This window comes from Lynx rufus, unplaced genomic scaffold (assembly GCF_022079265.1).
Source record: "Lynx rufus isolate CCGP_SWC_20201006 ecotype Redwood Valley unplaced genomic scaffold, mLynRuf1.p SCAF_11, whole genome shotgun sequence".
Taxonomy (NCBI): domain Eukaryota; kingdom Metazoa; phylum Chordata; class Mammalia; order Carnivora; family Felidae; genus Lynx; species Lynx rufus.
The window spans coordinates 62,045,390-62,064,001 of NW_025814825.1; the positions used below are offsets into that span (position 1 = coordinate 62,045,390).

General features: G+C 54.7%; 1 protein-coding gene across 1 annotated transcript in view; it reads right to left on the bottom strand.

Moving 5' to 3' along the window:
• Nucleotides 1-18,188, bottom strand: part of CTBP2 (C-terminal binding protein 2) — a 159,231-nt gene extending 141,043 nt beyond the window's left edge. Inside the window, exon 1 of the mRNA XM_047073584.1 lies at nucleotides 18,114-18,188. The gene's annotated coding sequence lies outside the window, so the exon portion shown is untranslated. The remainder of the gene's footprint in view (nucleotides 1-18,113) is intronic.
• Nucleotides 18,189-18,612: the final 424 nt, after the last annotated feature.

An 18,612-nucleotide genomic window follows, 5' to 3' on the forward strand; every position in this document is an offset into this window, starting at 1 on the left:
AATACCATTCGGCCCTATCTTGGCACCTGGGCTTCTCCGTGGAGGGACACAGCAGGCACATGTCCCGGAGCTCAGAGTGAAACAGACACTCCAGCTCTGGTGTAAGTGGGTGACAAGGATGACTGACCCACCGTGCGGCCCATGTACTTGAGCAGACCCCAGTGACTGACCTGCCACGTGGCCCGTGTACTGGACTTATCCCCCTGCCCTTCCCACCCCACCACTCGTCAGGCACCTGGTCCTGGCAGTCTAGGCACCACGCACTCCCCTAACAGCCCCCCGAGCCCACGCTGCCCACGGAGGCCACAGCGGGTCCAGTCCCCCGACGCATCACAGCCCATGCCTTAAAATGCCGCGTCCGGCAGTGGGGATCTGAACTCAGGGCTACCCCGCACCCCTCTGGCCCTCTCTTTGCCTCTTCAGACCCAGAGTCCTTCCCACTCCCATCCCTCATTCTCTCTACAACAACAACAAAGAACAGTAATAATAATGCCCGCATTGAAGATCTTCCTCGAGGCATAGGTCAAGGCTTGCCATATATTGAGTCACTTAATCCTCACAGATACCCTGTGCACCTACCATGTCACTGCGAAGATAGTCAGGCACCACGAGGTGGGTGGCTTTCCAAGGAGCTCCCGGGGAGGGGAGCAGGCGGGTGTCCTGGGAACAGAAGTGCACATCTGGAGGTTATGAGGTTGTGCCGCCTTCGGTCACAGGAGAGCACCGCCAATGTCTTCTGGGTTCTTCCAGCAGGTCGGCGTCCCCGGCCCCTCAGCCTGGGAATGACCCACCCTCCACCCTTGGTCTCGGGAAGCACCCGGCGCCTGCTCCGGCTCTCGCACAGACACCACGGCTTTGCTGAACTTCAAGATAAACCCTCCTTGCTCTGGCTTGGAGGCTGGCACACAGTAGGAGCTCTAGTTGCTGAAGAAGCAGACTCTCGTTGAACAGACAATTGTCAGAAAAAAGCAAATTCGGGGTGCCTGGGTGGCGCAGTCGGTTAAGCGTCCGACTTCAGCCAGGTCACGATCTCGCGGTCCGTGAGTTCGAGCCCCGCGTCGGGCTCTGGGCTGATGGCTCAGAGACTGGAGCCTGTTTCCGATTCTGTGTCTCCCTCTCTCTCTGCCCCTCCCCTGTTCATGCTCTGTCTCTCTCTGTCCCAAAAATAAATAAACGTTGAAAAAAAATTAAAAAAAAAAAAAAGAAAAAAGCAAATTCATCTCAACGTCACCGCATCAATTTCCACAAGTCAATCCAAACGGAGTTACTTTGTCACAGAACATAAAAATTTCAAACCCTATGCGTAATATATGACACATCTATTTTTATGTGATCTACAGAATTAGAAAGCTTTCCTAAATCTCTTAAAGGTGGTTTTTCCAGTAATGCATAACTGCTTAATTGGGAAGTGTACAAAACATAATTACACTGCCTAACGCTACGATATTGCTTATGGGAATATCTTCGTTCACACATTCTCCTTTATTTTGTATTTAATCTCTATTAAGATGTCTACACGCAAACAGATAGGTACGCTCGTCTTCATAAACACCATAAATCATAAAGTCATTTCTTGGCTAACCCAAGTCCAAAAGCAGCCCCCAAAAAGAAGCTGCTAGGACCCAAAGGCTTTCGCTTCCTGTATTTAAGCAGAATCAGAATTCCTCTTACCATGTAGCTCCGGACAGCTAGAAGTGGGCCACTGGGCCGGTAACGGTTAAGAGAAAGGCTGGAATTTTTTCTCCTAGTCGATGTCTCTGCATGCAACTCAAAAGGTATCCCAAACTGCCCCCAGAAAGCAGTTACCCAGAGCAGAAAGGGCAAATCCTTTCTGCCCGAGACCGCAGTGAACAACCTCAGATCAAGAAATAAAAGGAGGCCCCTTCAATCACTCCTCCAAGGACACCACGCACGCCCTCTGAGGTTCACCTTCCAACAGGATACCAAAGGCTCCAGACTCTTCAACCGGGGTGAACTTCCCCGCGCCCCCTCCCTGCCTTCAAATGCGTACACACACCCTCAGCCTTAGAATTGGGTTGTCTGAATACACAGCCACTCTACAGGTGTCGATTCAGAGGCAGGCCAGACCTGGTCCCCCCCCCCCCCCCAACTTGTGAACTGCGAGCCCATCCACGTGGCCCCTCTGAGGCCCCTCTGCCGATTCCACATCCACAAGCGAGAAGTGTCACGCCTCCTCACGATCTCCTTTCTGGGTTGTCACTAAAAACACAGTGTTTCTATAAACAGGATAAAGGTAAGCTGCCAGGCCGGACGGACACAGAAGCTATCGGCCTCCGTGAAGCCCCGCCAATTAATAAATTCACCGATCAAGATAAAAAGGCTTTGCCACAGAATGGGTTTCCTTGCGTTTCCAAAACAGAAGGTGTCGTCCCCAAATCTGTGTGGCAACACCATGAGGGGGATGCTGGAGGCACACACAGGAGTCCCCAGGGGATGGTCTGTTCACCGGCACAAGGTGGACGTGCCTGGTGCCGACCTCCTCGTTCGTGCTCGCACAGGCCAGTGTGAAAATCACCAACTCCACCGAACCCGCCCCTGACGCGGGGGCACGGATTTCCAAAGGGGGCTTCCCTAAGTGGCTGACAGTGTACAAAAATTTAATTTGCAAAAACAATTTCTCCCGTTGCCAGGATGTTGTGACATGGCCCGGCCCCCCTCAGGGAACCCTGCTGACTGGTCCAAAGAGAAAGTTCCATGTCAAGTGCATCGGAATATGGAAGCAGCTCCACTGTTCACAGGTCCGTGCGAAATTTCCCTCGTGTCCCTAGGAAAGCCTAGCGTTGTTCTAGGGGGTGGGGAATCCCTCCGAAACCATTAAAAAAAAAGAGAGAGAGAGACAGAGAGAGAGAGAGAGACTAGGTCGGGCAGAAATCCATATTTCCGTTTTCAAATCTATTCATTCAGATCGAGGGGGAGGGGGTTATTCAAGATATTTAAAATCTTTCCATCATTTGTCGTGCCAAATGTTCAATAACTGGATTCAAATGTAGGGATGTGTGCTGGGGAGTGGTGTGTTTTTCAAGAAAGACAGTTTGTGTGCAGTTGGCAGGTTCTGGGCTGGCCGCGTTAAGAACCACCTGGAGGAGTTTGCTAAAAATACAGATGTTCTGGCCCCGCCTGGAGCTTCTCCAACCGGATGCCGGGTGGAGCTCCGGGAGACTGACTCCCGGCCAGGGGTGCCCCAGAGCCGCCCTGCTCCAGAGGCCACCCCCTCAAACCACCTGGGCACAGTCCCTCCCCGGGGACCGCGAGAATCACCCATGTGAAAACCACCAAGCCCACAGCCAGCTTCTTACTGCGACATACACGCTCGGAATGCCCTACCCGGGCTCCGCTCGCGGGGCGGGGCCTGGGGGAGGGGTGGGCCGAGGGGTGCGGGGCACGGAGGACCTCTCCGGGTTCCTGGAAATCCACCAATTCCAAAGTTCCGTTCCAGAGGGATGTGGGAAAACACCTGGTGGGTAGCTTGAAAGGGGCAGAGGCAGAAGGGAAAGTAGTTCCTCGTCCTTTAACACCACACAACCCCAGGTACCGCACTGTTCCCACTGACCGCTTCTCACATGCATCAGCCTCTATTTACTGTTCACGCTCCCTAGGATCTGCAAATGTGGAAATATGCCATTTTGGTCCCTGACCCCTGAGATGCCCTCACATTCCAGCAGCAGATGCCTCCCAAGGGCATTTTCAAGGATCATCTTGCTTGCTCTCTTTTTTAATGTTTACTTATTTATTTTTGAGATAAAGAAAGAGAGAGAGAGAGAGAGAAAACACAAGCTGGGAAGGAACCGAGAGAGAGAGAGAGAGAGAGAGAGAGAGAGAGAATCTGAAGCAGGCTCTAGGCTCCAAGCTGTCCGCTCAGAGCCCAACATGGGGCTTGAACCCACAAATCTTGAGATCATGCCTCGAGCTGAAGTCAGATGCTTAACCTACTGAGCCACCCAGGTGCCCCATCAAGGATCATCTTGCTTTCCAAGTGCGATTTTTTTAATAGCGTGAATTGAACCCAAAGAAACTGCTAGTCCATAAAACAACCAGCCCACCCTGAAGGCAACAAACCGTGTCTTCGACAGACCCCGGAAGGACATCGTCCCAAACAGCGTCTCAGGCCCCCCCCTCGTCACTTCACACTCACGGGACCCTCCCCGTCGAGCCCGTGGCCCAGCATGAAGTTCAGAGCAGCAACCCCGCCTAGGGAGGACATGTCCACACCCACAGCGTGCCTGGCTCTAGCAGGCACCCAGTCAGTCCCCAGTGAGTGAATGAATGAATGCCCTGGGAGGAGACGAGCAAGAACCGTCCTTATTCCAGGGGGATGGCTGGGAACACACGCAGCCAACTGGCCACCTGGCTGGACCTGGGCCCGTCCCCAGGGCGGCTACTGACCAAGTGTCCACCACGTGCCGGAAAGGCAAACCCAACAAGCCATTCTCGGGGAGAGACCCCAGCCCTTCTACTGCCGGCTCAGGACCTGGAGCTCAGATGGGAGCATGCGAAGAGAAATGCCTGCGGGGAAGGGGCAGGTGTAGTGCTAGTAACTTCTTCTACACAGACTCCCCCGGGAATGTGGCCAGGCAAGTCACTGGCACGGTGCTGTTAACTCAGCAGAGAGGGTGCAGAGCGTTCAGTGGTGATGAACTGAAACACTGGGCGGCCTCTCCAGCGGGCCCCACCCGTCCAGGGCGGCTGGAGCCGGTGGCCCCCGTGTGGCCCGTCCTCAGGCAGAGGCAGGCAGCACCCAACCACTACTCTTTTCTCCTTCTCTGGTAAGAGAAATTAGCTCTTACGTAGAAAGCAAGTGTTTCCCGGGGCATTTCCCAGAGTGAATGCATCCAGAATAACACTCAGGTCTAAAGACAATCTGAATGGTTTTGGGGTCATCCCTTTGGCCCCAGGAACCCACAGATGGGCTGCTCCCTAACCTGACCAGCCGCCATCCACCCTCCCCTGCTCTGTGCACCGCGTACTCCCTAGATTTCCCGACGGCACCAGGATTCGGATCTCCCACCCTCGAACACTATTCACTCCAATCTCACCTGGTCCCGTCACCAGCCTCCCTAACATTCATCCGTCCTTTTCATGCAAAGGGTAAAAAACCTCCCGTTCACACCGGGCCCATTCCCTTAGGACTCGGCTCACCACGTGGGACAAACAGGCCCCATCCCTCGCCCTGCATGCCTAAAGCGATCAAGGCCCAGGGAGCCTTCTCTTCCTGTCCCCCAACACCCGAGGGGAACCCCTCTTTCCACTGCCGAGGTCAAGATTCTCTGATCTCCACCCAGATGGATGTGAGGGACGCACAAGGAAACCTGTTCCAATGCGGACATGCCCACTGGGAGCCAAAGTGGCTGATCTGTCTTATTTTGTAGAAATGCCTACAATGTGTCAGGCCTGTTCTAAGCACTTTGTAATTCTTACCCGAATTTTAGATTCAGAAAAGGAAGCCCTCTCCAAGGCCTCAGTAAATCCCAAATGCAGCCCAGCAACTTTTCCAACTTCCTTTGCCACACTTTTCTCGAACAGTCTGTCCAGTCCGATGCCTCTTCTCCATCTGTGAGCAGGAATCTATCTGGTTGCCTCTTGCAAGGTCTGTGAGGCCAAGGGCGGCCTTCCTTGGGCCCCTCGTCAGTCTGGGAAGGAAGACATTCACAGTCTCTCCGGGGGACCTCTCCTCTCCCTCGCCAAAGTCAACACACAGAGAACACAGGTCACCCAGTGCTCCAAAGTGGGCTGCTGGGATGGCCCAGGGCAAAGCTTTTGGATCTGACCCTGGAGCCTCGCCCAATAATCACCAGGATGTAAAACTCCCAGCCATGGGGAAGGGCCAAAAAGTGGTCCCTGCACTGGCCCCACCCCTTTCCCCACTAACCCAGACAAGGCTAGTCACCGCCCGCCCACCCCCCGCCCCCCCTCCCCCGCCCGCCTGCACACCCCTGGCCCCACATGATGAAAGGAATTACAAAAACCAAAACAAAACCCAACTTTTTAATCTCCCTTGGGGAGAAACATTTTCAAGAACTAGAGTTATACTTGCAAAGTGCGTTTCAAGTGGTTTTGCTGAGCTGGGGTAGGGGTTGCGGGGGACCTCGAAGATCTCAGGCCTGTGCGACACACACACTAAGAACATGACCCAAACAACGGCCAGTCACAAGCCTCTCCCTCCGTGCCCCCGGGACACAGGGGCCTCAAATAAGGCAGAGCTCACAATTATCACAAAGAAAACTCACATCCTGTGGAACTGCTTTCTCTGCCCACTCCTTGGAGCACATCTGGCCAGTTTAGGAAGGGAAAAAAAAATTACCCACGGTTCAAAGTCCTCCTTAAATACTCAGGAAGACATCATTACAGATAGAATTCCAACTTTAACTCTGAAATCTCCTGGCTTTTGTCAGTTGAAGCCACATTCTTAATCCCAGGCTTAGTGGAGAAATGAGAAGAAAGGATGTGTGTTTAAAAAAAATAAAAATCCGCAGCCCTGACTGAGGAGCAATGAGCATCTTGGAGGAACAGAACAATAAACAGAAGTCTGCGGAGAGGCCAAGGCAGAGAAAAATCGGGTCTCAGACACTCGGGGTGTGCTCACCAGGGCACCAATACGGGCAGGCGGGGGGCACTCATCAGATCGCCCTCCTCGTGTCCTGCTGGAGGGGCCTTTATGCAGAGCCAGGGATCCTTGGCAGAACAGGACAGGGGACACAGAGCTTCTACACCACAGATCCAAAGGCCGGTTCTGAGGCCACCTGCGACCCCCGGCTCCCATCAAAAACCTGGCAAGCAAAGGCTGACAGATCCGAGGGACGTCCCCGCGTGTCTGCGCACAGATGCCTTAACACCCAGCCCCTTCCACTCTCCGGGCAGCGTGGGCCGGGAGGAAGCTTCTCTCTTCTCCTGCCCCACAGGAGCCTACCACACACCAGTCTTCTGCAGGCAGGGGAGCACGATGGAGATCTGCAGTTTGCAAACCGCACAGGGGACTTCAAAGAGAGAGAATACACACCATTACCTAGGCTGGAGCTGAGCCAGCACACCGGGGCTCACCCCTCTCCCCTTCCCCCGTCCCTCAGCCATCCAAAGGCCGAATGAGAGGGGGTGTATGTACGCCGAGCCCCCCGACCACCCGCACGCCCCACTGCGGCCTTGGGGCACCAGCAAAGACATCAGGGAACTCCCAAGCACACACGTGTTCACGAAAGGAACAGCAGCACTGCAGGGCAGGAAGGGAATCTTGTAAGTAAAGGAAAGCCTGTTTTTCAGGAAAATCTCCACCTCGTGGGGACCTTTCCCTAAAGGAAGCCAAGGTCAGGGCTCTCGCGTCACCTGCTCTGGGTGCCTTTCAGGTGAGTTAATCACCCAAGCAGGCTCCTCTCCAGATCTCGGGACACACCCAGCCTTGTGCCTTTCCCTTTCAATTCTCTGATCGACTCTCTGAAAAGAAAGCTGCTCCTTTTGTTCAGGAGGATGAATTCAAATTCCTTTCTAAGGCCAACACAAACGCAGGGCAGCAACCCAAAGGAGGTTTACCCAGCAGAATCAAGTTTCTGGCCGGTTTTTACAGGAATGGTGCAAACAGCCCATTCCAATTAGGTGAAATCCTCCCCACATTCCCGGTCTCTTTTCCCAGATTCCCCCGTGTCGAACATAGGAATCAACTCCTATTGTAAGGAGTGCATAATGAATCGTGGTGAAGAGAGCGGTAGCCAGAGTGAGGGAAGGGGGCATCCCACCCACCTCCAGCCCCTCCCTTAGAAAGGGGCACACACCAGGAAGAAGAGGGGCCAGTCTTAAAAAGAAAAAAAAAACTAAGATCACTACCCTAGACCACAAACTTGGAAATTTGAGTCTGATAAAGTGATACCTGGCCACCAAATCCAATGTTACCACACACACACACACACACACACAAAAACCCTGAGCACTGTGAAAGCTACCCACATAATCCCTGTGTGTGTGTGTGTGTGTGTGTGTGTGTGTGTGTGTGTGTTGGAGGGGGAGAGGGTGGTTACATCAGACACTCAGATGGAAGCAAAGGGGAAAATGAGGTCAAGAGCACAGAAGGGGTCTAATTTGGCTAGCGTGGCAAAGCCATCCCCAACTGTACCCAAATCCCAATCAAAACCTGAAAGTCTCAATCCATCAGAAAGACCAGCTAGCTCTAGATGGACTGGGAACTAACTAAACTTCCGGTTGCCTTAGTTACTTAACCTTCCCGACCCTCTGTTTCTTCACTGGTAAGACAGCGACCACCATCACCGCTACCTCGAAGAGGGTATGAGGGTAACTGAAAGAACGTGGCTAGAGCAGCAGAACTGTGTGCCTGGCTCTTGAGGTCCTTCCGGAGGTCTGTCCTCCGCCTGGGCAGAGAGTCTGTGATCCAGAGGGACGGACCTCTCCCCACGCATCCAACGGGAGCCCCTGTCTGCTGGGGCCTGCCTGAGGCTTCTCAACAGGAGCCATGCTGTTCATTAACCCAGAAGAGTGTAGGGAATTTAAAACAGGCCTGGTCCAGGAAACCATCTAGAAATTCCTCCTTGGCATTAGATCGTGAGATCCTAACAAAAGATCAGTGATCAAAGACGGAAATGAAAACAAGCCAGATTTTCCATAGCCCCATGTGATCTGGAAGTCAACCCTGGAGAAAGAGGATGGTTTCTGAGAAGCCATTTGAATCCCGGGGAGGACATGCCACATTTTTGGGGTAAGCCTGGAATTTTCACCTCCCCTCTGCTCTCAGGGTGACCCGTGAGGCTCAAACGGTAGGCAGGGTTCCTCCTCTGCCAGGGAATCCGGCTCGAACCCCACTGCCGACGGACTGGTTCAAATCCCAGCTCTGCTACTTGGGGTGGGGGGGATGGGCAAATCACCCCAGCGCTTCCTGGACCCGCCACCACCCGACCTCGCCCCGCCACCACCCCACCTCGCCGTGAAAATCAAGTGCAACATGGACCAAGGGAGGGGCTGGCAAAGATACTAAGTAATTGCTCAAAAAATGGTAGTTATTCTGTTACCTTAACCAAAACACGAGTACTACCTAAAAGGCCTGGGTGGATCGGAGTATCAAATTAAGCCCGCAACGACAGCGAGAGAAAAACACACAGAAATTCCTCCGCCAAGGAGAAGACGGGCGCAACGCGGCAAAGCCCCCGATGGCCACGACTCTACGCTCGCCGGCCCGCCAGGCCGCCCGCGCTGGGGAAGAGCCGCGGAGAGTGAATCGGCGTGAGGTCGCCGGTTCTGGAGGTGGACGGTGAGGAAGGCCCGGGGAGCCCTCGCAGCTTCCAGGCGCACCCACGACCGCGCCGTCGCTAGCCCGAGAACACCCAGGCTGTGGACGGGGGCGAGGGAAGCGGCGGCCCCCGCACCGCCCTGGGGACGGGAGGCCAAGCCGGCCACGTCGTGAGGATGCGGCCGTTTACCGTCTGCTCCATCCGCGATCACTGGGGGGTGGGGTGGCTCCGGCACGGGGTCCAGCGAGGTTTCTGGTTCAGCTCCGGGCCTCGGGCGCGGGTTCGGGGCCCCCCCTCCGGGTCCCGCGGGGTCTCGTGGCTCTCTCCCCGTCCAGCCCCGGGACCTGGAGGGGCGCGGCCAACCCGGCGGGCGTGCCGGACCCCCGCCGCCCGGGGTCGAGCCCCGCACAATGGCCGGGGAGCTGGGGGGAGGAAGGAGGAAGTGGGCACGGGGGGGGGGGGGCAGGGGCCATTTCTAGCACCTCTGGATCACTTCCCCCAAGCGGGAAACGGCTGCCATTTACAAGTGAAAAGACCAGCGCCTGGGGAGGGGTGCTTCCGGCGGCGTCAAGGTGGGGGGTCGGGGAGAGGACAGGTATGCGAGCCCCCCGAGGGGGAGGGGAGGGACCGACGCGGACGCAGGCCGGCGGGGGGGCGGAGCCTCAGGTGCCCCCCGCCGGGAGGCCGCAGGCCCGCGGGCCCCAGGTCTGGAGGTCCTGGCACCCCGGACCCGCAGACGCCGGGAGGGCAGGGCACCCCGGCCTTCCGCGCGCCCGCGGGGAGGCGCCGCCAGGCCCCGCCCCCTCCAGGTAGAGCGCGGCCAGGTTCGGCGGCCGGCCTTGGCCGGGGCCCCACTTCGCCCTCCCGGCCTCCGAAGGTCAAGCAGGAGACCGGAAGTCGCCCGGCGGTCAGTCTGGACGAATCGTCGGGGTTCCCGGGGCCCCCAAACCCGCGCGCTACGGCGAGAGACCGACGCCAGCCTCTTTACGAGTTGGGGGAGGCGAGTCACTGTTCCTTCGTCGCGTAAAAATAGGAATGGTTCTGTTTACCTGGCCCGCAGGAGCGTCGTGAAGATTAATGACTGTGAAATGTTTTTAAGATCAAAAACATTCTGAGATTTTACTTGTAGGCACTTATATGTGCATATTGATATCTGTGCAGCAAAACGCACTCTTTATTCATTGCCCTCCTGGCGTGACTTCTAGCCCATAACCAGAAAGCGCTGAGAAAGAGAAGGTACGTCCCTGAGTGCTCCTGGATAGACACGTCCTTCCCACTTGGCATCCACGCTGGGCCTCTCGCTCCATCCAGTCCCTGATGGGCGGATGGCGCAATCGACCAGCGGTGCAGACCACAGTTCCACGTCTGGAGAAGGCACAGAAGAAAACTTGACAAATACTTGTCACCCCCACCGGGAAGAAAATGCAGCATCCCTCCCCAAGCCCACCCAGTTCATTAGGGCAAGTACCCCCCAGGTGAAGGCTGCCCTCGTGGTCTCTGGTGCTTGGAAAGCTTTGCCCCACCTATCCCCAAAACTGCACGCAGTGGTCAGCCAAGCTCGGCCCATGCAGCCCGCCCGGCCTGGCAGCTTCTGCGGCAAGGCTTCCCTAGCATCACCAGGACTCCAACCCTCCCAGCAAAGCAAACCCATGTGAACAAGGGAGGCTGTCCTCCCCACCCCCCACCCGCACCCCCACCGTGCAGAACACTCCCAGTCCCCTCAACCATTCCAGGCCAGGGTGTTAAGAACCCACCCCCCCCCAAAACCCTCCCTGCTGGCTCACTGGGCTCCCCACCATCCAAATGAGCATGTGGGCACTACCCCTACCCCCTCCCCAAGGCCCACCTGAACGCACACTGACTGATTGAACTGTGTCTGTGCTTCTAGGCCTCCCCCACTAAAGCCATCCATCAGCAAAAGAATAAAGTCCCAGGCAGAGTTCATTCAACAGGAAAGGTGCACAAACCCTTTCCTGGCCTCACGCCCCCTGCAGCCAAGGAACTTCACGGGCTCTTCCTCCCTCCCCCCCACCCCCCCAATCCTGGGGCAGGTACAATACTACCACTTCCAGGTTGATTTGGGTCATTGACACCAATCAACTTGCTGTTTGCTAGGCCTTAACAATTAGGTAGGCTTTTTAAATTGCCGTACTTGGTGGGGGGAAATCCCACTAGGCCAGAGGAGTTGACCTCTGTGGTCTTGGTCTAGGGTTCCTTCCAAAGAAACTTCCTGGGATTCCTTGACTCCATAATGAAGTTTTTGTTTGTCCTGGGCTCGGACAGACTGCTGGAGGCCAGGCTTCAGGCACGGCTGGAGCACAGCAGCGAGTTTACAACCCCTTGGCTAGCCCCCACGCTGCAGGAGATCCACTGGCCCGCCATCTATGTTCCACATCTTCTAAAAAGTCCCTTCCAAGACCCTGCCACAACGTAAGCTGGGATGAGGGACAGAAATATTGCCACCATCTCCAATCAATCTTCAGGCCAGTAACAGTTGTCTTTCAAGTCATAAGTAAGGATTTGTGTTACTGCAAAAAGCACATTTCTGCCGGTCAATAGATCGCTTTTGAAGGGAGTTAAAGCAACAACACGAAGGGTGTGTGTGTGTGTGTTTGGGTTTTTTGTTTGTTTGTTTTTGCATTTTACAAATGGGGAAGATTTTATGAACTACAAGGATGAAGAGCACTGCCCTCCCCCACCTCCACTCCCCACCCCCGGACTTCTCTGGACCTCCAGAAAACCACCACCAAAGACCTGACCACCAAGTTCAGACAACAGCAGCTAGTGAGGATTAACGTCCTCTCAACACCACCGGGAGAAATAATGGCTCTGTTACTATCTAGGATAGAAGTCACAGTTCTCCATAAAGTCAAAAGCCATCACTTGCCCCATGAATAAGGACCCACCGTTGTATCAGAATTTTGGTGAACATGAAGCCAACCTGAGGCAACCATCTGTTAAATTCAGTTACCGAAACAAGTTCAGGTAGATCATCTGTCAAGCATTCACTCAAGGAGGGACAGGCTAAGATACACATGGGAAGGTCAGCTGGCCCCTAAGTTCTAACCAAGTATATATACCTTGATAAAATCAGAACAGGCATCAGCCCCCAGCGGTGGTCAATGTCTACACGGATTCCCCGTGCGGGAGGGGACACAGAGAAAGGGCACAGGATAATGCCTGCCGTTTCAACTACAGATTCGGCTCCCTTCTGCAACCCCAGCTCCCACATGGAAGCAAGAGACCTTTGTGAATGGGGAGGGAAGATACAATACAGAGGGGCGTTCTCAGAAATGGCAGCAGCTGTACAGGCAAACACACAGACCCAACACTCACTCACTTTAGCTGTACTTTCCAAACACTGCAAATAGCGTAAAAACGACTTCAGCGCGAGGAGTAATAAAAAAATAAACACAACAGCTTCCTGCCACTTACAATGTCTCAATTTCTGGTTGAGGGGTGAAAAGGATTCCTCAAAAATTGCGCTCAAGGGAGAAAAAGTTTGTTTTTCCACACTCTGCTTTGAAGAACGCTTCTATCTGCTTTTACAATCTTGACACACACACACAAAGATCACTGAGAAGAGAGCACAAAGTTCCCCAGCAGTCCAGAGAAGACCATCTTCTAAGAAAACTCCGCAAAGGGAGTAAACCAGCGGCCCAGATTTCCATGCCAGGCAAAGACAGATGACTGTGCCTCTCTGGTTCCCATCCTGCTGGCCGCTCCTGAAGTTTCTGTATTCTCGGGCAGTTGGAAGAATGAAGGCCCAAAGTGCCCCTTGGCTTCCATGGTCAACATTCCACACGAACAATGGCCTAGCTCTCTCCCTATTGTACATTCTGTATTCATTTGTGAATCCCCCCCCCCTTTTTTTGCACAATGTGCAAAGTCCTTCTTTTCACTGGGGAAGTCCTGAATGCCCAAGTGCAGCCATAAACTCAGGCTTTAAACATCAATAATGATAGCTAAAAGCAAACTACAGATTCTGCCCAAACATTAATTTGTGAGTATCATTCGAGTCACATTGATGGCTTCTGGATACCATCCATTAAATCATGATCAAAAGAAACCACTGAACACCTTGAACATGGCTCTGAAGGTTTTAGCAATTATTAAGTATAATTTTCCAAATCCAGAGATAGGATTTAAAACACACACACACACACACACACACACACACACACACACACACACAACCCTTTCGTTCGTCTTTGATATATATTCCATCAAACACAGACTTGAAAAAAGAAATTAACTTCCAAAGATTGTACGTGGGGAGAAGCCTTGCTTGCACCCTCCGTCCTTTCCCGGGGTGCTGTGGCTTTAACTTCAGCGGTGTGAATTAGGACATGCTCACCAGCTGTAAGGGAGAAAACTGATATCTGCCCAGGCAGCACAGCCTCGGAGCGTATGCATTCCAGCATTTCGATGTGCCTACTAGAAGTCATCATAGTCCACAGGAGCATGCCTCAGCGTCACAGGAAGATCTTGAAGGAGTAAGGCCCCCCCATATTTCACTATAAGGTGTCACTTTTGTTAAACACTCGTACCGCTCTTCCAAGGGTCAAACTGCACTCCCACGTTTTAATTACTACAGAAATGGGTTCCAGCCTCTGTAATGGACCAATCAGCCAGACAGTGGAAACAGTGCCTGGGTCGTGCCCTGCCCAACAGACACATTTCCTTTTCTGATCGTGTATTTTATGAATATATATACCTGTATCTATCATTTGTGGCCTGTACCAGGGACTTGGGACACTTAGCCCACTGCCTGTCACTGACACAAAGATTATGCAGAGGGACCCAGGCGGCACTCACATACGTTATGACGACAGTCCTACTATACTGAAATGACAGTGGTAAAAAAATGACAACTGGGGTGGCCATTCCACCGTTGCTATAAACTCTTTAACTTTTTTCCATTTAGGGAAAAGCATTAAATGCAAAGGGGGGTGATTCGCGACGGAAAAGGACTGTGAGCAAATGGCATTCGGGGGCTGGATCTCAAGGAGGGGCTGTTCCCGAGAGGAAGGCTCTTTTTTGTTTTTAATCAGTGAGTCTCAAGGATTTCAATTGGCGTGAGCCATGCGGAGCTCCCTTTGCTTTAGTATTTAAACAGTTGGCAACAATATCCTTTTCCAACCCAGAGCACTGCTTGTTCGGTACCTATTTTCTTTACTCATCATTTATTGACCTTGTAGCTGGCTACTCAGGACACTGAAAGAGTTGCAGGTTGATTTTGTAGTTTTGTTTGTTTGTTGTGGTGGTGGCTGTTGGTTTCATCTCTCTTCAAAACACTTTTCAGACTTAAAAATACAGTTTCTTTTCAGAGTTTGAAAAGTCAAGAGTAAAGTTATTGATTATTCCCTGAAAGGGCAACTGATTGGCTGGTTAATAATTATACAGATAGCCAAGTTTTCCTGTTTCATCTTGTGTACACGACCAGATTAACAATGCCAAGGAAAGCAAACTCTGCAGGGACAGGAACAGGTGTGCCCTGAGTCTTAAAAGGCCAAAATATCTCACAAAGTATGTCACTGGTGTATTTTTACAACGAGCGCAGTGTTTTTAAGCAGCCGGACTTTTTTACTTTCCCAACCTGAAGAAGACACTTGGCAAATATTTCTTCCTTGAGTTGATGACTAAGTCCCAGACATAAGTTGCAACTTGTGCCTAGCAAAGAAATACATTTTAGGGACAAAGAGGTATTTTTAAAAATCACGGCTGAGAAAAGGTAATTCACCCTGCCCCTCCCCCAGGAAAACACCCATTCAAGGGCCAATTTCAAAAGATCCCAAGTGAAGTCGTAAATAACACAGGGCTTGGAGCTCAACTACACAGCCACCCACCCTCCACTCAGCCTTATTAAGGTACACTTAGAAATGAGGGAGATGATGTACTCCCCCTTAGCTGTATCTTCCCAAACAGGAAACGGGATTAAACAAAAAAGCACCTTGTCAGGTTCAAAACAAGCTCCAAGGCCAAGATTTTAAAATTCCCTCTAATAACTGCTTTCTACAGGGACAAACTGGGGTCCCCTACCCCGGGGGCACAGAAAACCAATCAGTGCCATAAATTCCCTTTGCCTTCAACCCTCACTCCCTCCTACTGGGGGCAGAGTGGGGGGAGGGGGTGACCCGACATCAACACTTACACTAAACCCCTCAACGCTCTACAGAAATATGCTGGCTTATTTCCTTTGTTTGGTCCTGTTATACTTGATCAAGTGTGAACGATTAAACTGGCTTCATTAAAGGCAAGTGCATTCACGGCTAACATACAACTTCAATGGCAACTGTAAGCATATTTTGCAAGAAAGAGGGCCTGCTTTTTTGCCTGAAACCTACCACCTCATTAACTTTTCTTTTGGGGGCAATAAAAAGGGCACCAGGGTTTTTTGTTGTTGTTGTTTGCTTTTTGTTGTTGTTGTTTTTTTTTTACAGGAGAGTGTCACAGCAGTTCAGGAATCTGATGGCAGACAAAAGCATTTTTGGTGTTTCAACTCTAGGACATAGTCCCCCGTTACAAAAAAAAAAAAAAAAAAAAAAAGAAAGAAAAAAATGTTTCAATATTAAAGCCGCTCTGACTTAAAGTGTTTAATTAGCATTTTGAATATCACTTTATAATTGCTGTAAGAAGCACTCTTTGAAATCAAATGATTATAGACACGAGATCCTTTAAAGTACCATTACTTCAAAATGTAAAGGACATATTTAAAAAATTTTTTTCAAAACAGAGGAATTCTCCGAAGTACACGAAAACTAACTAGTTCTACTCTGGGAGCCCTAGAGGCAGAAAGAACAGCAGTCTTAGGGACTGAACACGAGGTAATTTTTAAACTTGTCTTTGAACCCAAGCACTTAGTAGAGAATCTTCTTTGAAAGAGTAGTAAGAGTCTAATCTATTTCGCCAAAGTCGGGAGGCAGAATCACTTTGTAAACTAACCAAAATATACGTCCCCTCCAAATTATCCATGTCAGATAAAAATATACCAGTCTCTAGAATATCCAACAGAATTGCAAATAAGGCACTTAGCATTTTAAATTCCCAATGCATATTTATAGAATACAATTCTCTTGTCTACCCTTCAAGCCACTCACATCTGACTCTCTAAGAACTTAACCTGATCTCCAATCTTTAAAGAAAAAAGGTGGGAAAAAATCCAGAAAGATCTGTTTACCCTGGAGAGGGCAAGTGAGCCCGGCCTGACGACGTAGGCCACTGCCAGCAGCCTCCACCCCAAGGACGCAGAGCGAGCGGGGATTTCTACGAAAAATTCCTCCTTTCCCCTGCAAAACACTAAACATGGGGACCCCTGGAGCCAACTGCCGCTTGGGGCTGCCTCCGGAAAAAGTACTCGGGGTCGGGAGAGGGGGGCACCCCACACACTCGCGCGCACACGCACACTCCGTGTCCGTGACCATCCGCCGCGGCCGAGCCACCGGAGGGTGTGTGTGCGCGCGTGTGCGTCTCGCCGCGGCCGGCGGTGACCGAGCCGAGCTCCGGGGCCCGCGGCCTCCGAGCACCAGGACGCCGCGTGGGCTGCGGGCAACCAGCTACGCCACCCGGCCTCCCGCTGGAGAAAGGCCCAGGCGCGCCCCGGCTCCTGCGCGCCTCTGCCCAACTTGCCCCGGAGCGCTGGGCAGAGCGGGAGGGAGAGAAAGAAAGGCGCTTCCCCTCGGCCGCGCGGGTCAGTCCTGCGCCGCCGAGGACGAGGAGGAAGAGGCGACCGCGGCGGCCCGGCAGTCGCTGCGCAGCACCCGGTCCCCGCCGCCCGGGGCGCGCCCTCGCCAGCCCCTCCTGCGAAACTTTTTCCTTTTGGTTCGCCCCACCCGAAAAGTGCAGCCCGGGAGGGGGAGGCGGGCGGACCGGGCTCGCAGCAGGCGGCGGCGGCGGCGGGCGAGGAGGAAGTGGTGCCCGCGGGAGCGCGGACGGGCAGAGGAAATGCCCGGCCCGCTCGGCCCCCGCCCGCGCCCGCCGCCCGGCCAGCCCCGAGCCCCCGCCCCGCTGCGACTTTGGCGGGCCGAGCCCGGCGCGGCAGTGGCGGCGGCGGCGGCGGCGGCGGCAGATGTGGCCCGGCTGCCCGGAGGAGCCAACAATGCGGGGCCGGCAAAACAAAAGGGTTCCACTTCGCCTCCTTTCCCTTCTTTCACTTGCGCTCCCGGGGCGCCGCGCGGGATCCCCGGCCAGCAGGGGCCGCTCCCCTGGGGGCCCCGAGCCGCGCGCGCCCCGGTTTCCCCGCGGACCCCCGCTCTACCGCCCGCCCCCGCCCCGCAAAGCGTAAGGCCCCGCGCGCTCGGACTCCCGGTCCCGGGGGATCCGGCCGTATTGTCCCCGCGGCGCGCCGCGCGCTCGGCCTGGGTCGCGGGCGGCCCCCGCGCGCGCACCCACCGGCCTCGGGGAGCAGGAGCCGGGGGCGCCTAGGAAACCGTCGCCGAGACGCCGCCGCCGCCGCCGCCGCCGCCGCCGCTGCCCTCCGGACGCCGCCGCGCTCGGGATTTCTTTTTTCTTTTTTTTTTTTTTTCCAATCCTGATGGGAAGGAAGGTGACCGCCTACTTCGCATTCATCAACTCTCATCACAACAACAAAAATCCTGGCGCAAACGGCAGCCGGCGGGCGCGATCGGCGGCGGGGGGCGGCAGGCAGGGACCTCCAGGCCGGCTCCCACCCCCGGGCGCCGAGCGGGGACACGGGGGCGCAGACCAAAGATGTCCTCGGATGCCGGCTCCGTGTCCTTCGCCCTCCTCCTCCTCCTCCTCCCCCCCACCCCCCAGTGGCGCAGTGAGGCGCGGGCGCGGCGCCCCCAGCCCGCGGCCGCAGGTGAGGCGGGGGCGGCAGCGGTCCCAGCCCTCCCCCGGGGCCCCGCTTACCTCGTCCCGGGCCGCCGGCGTCCACGGCGAAGGGCGCCCACCCGGGAGGCGGCGGCGGCGGCGGTGGCGGCGGCTCCCGCCCCTCCCACCCCACCCGGCGGCGGTGGCGGTGGCGGCGGCTGTGCGGCCCCCCCCTCAGCGCGGCATGGCTCCCGGCTCGGTCCCTCGCTCCTCGGGCCGCCGCCGGCTTCTCTGGGCCGCTCCCGGGCCACCTTAAAATGACACACGCACACAGGGACACACACACAAAAACTTAATCTCTCCAGCTCCCCGCCCCTCCCCCTCCCGCCCTTCCCTCCCCTCCCTTCCCTGTCTCTCCCCTCCCCTCCCCACCCTACCCCTCCCCTTCCCTTCCTCCTCCTCCCCTCGCCGCCGAGCCTCTTCCTACTTCCCCACCCACCCCACCCCCTTCCTCCGCCCACCCGGCTCCCGATGCTCCCCACCCCAGTCCCAGCCCCGCGCCCGCTCGCCGGGAGGGGGCTGCGCTGGGGGTCCCCGG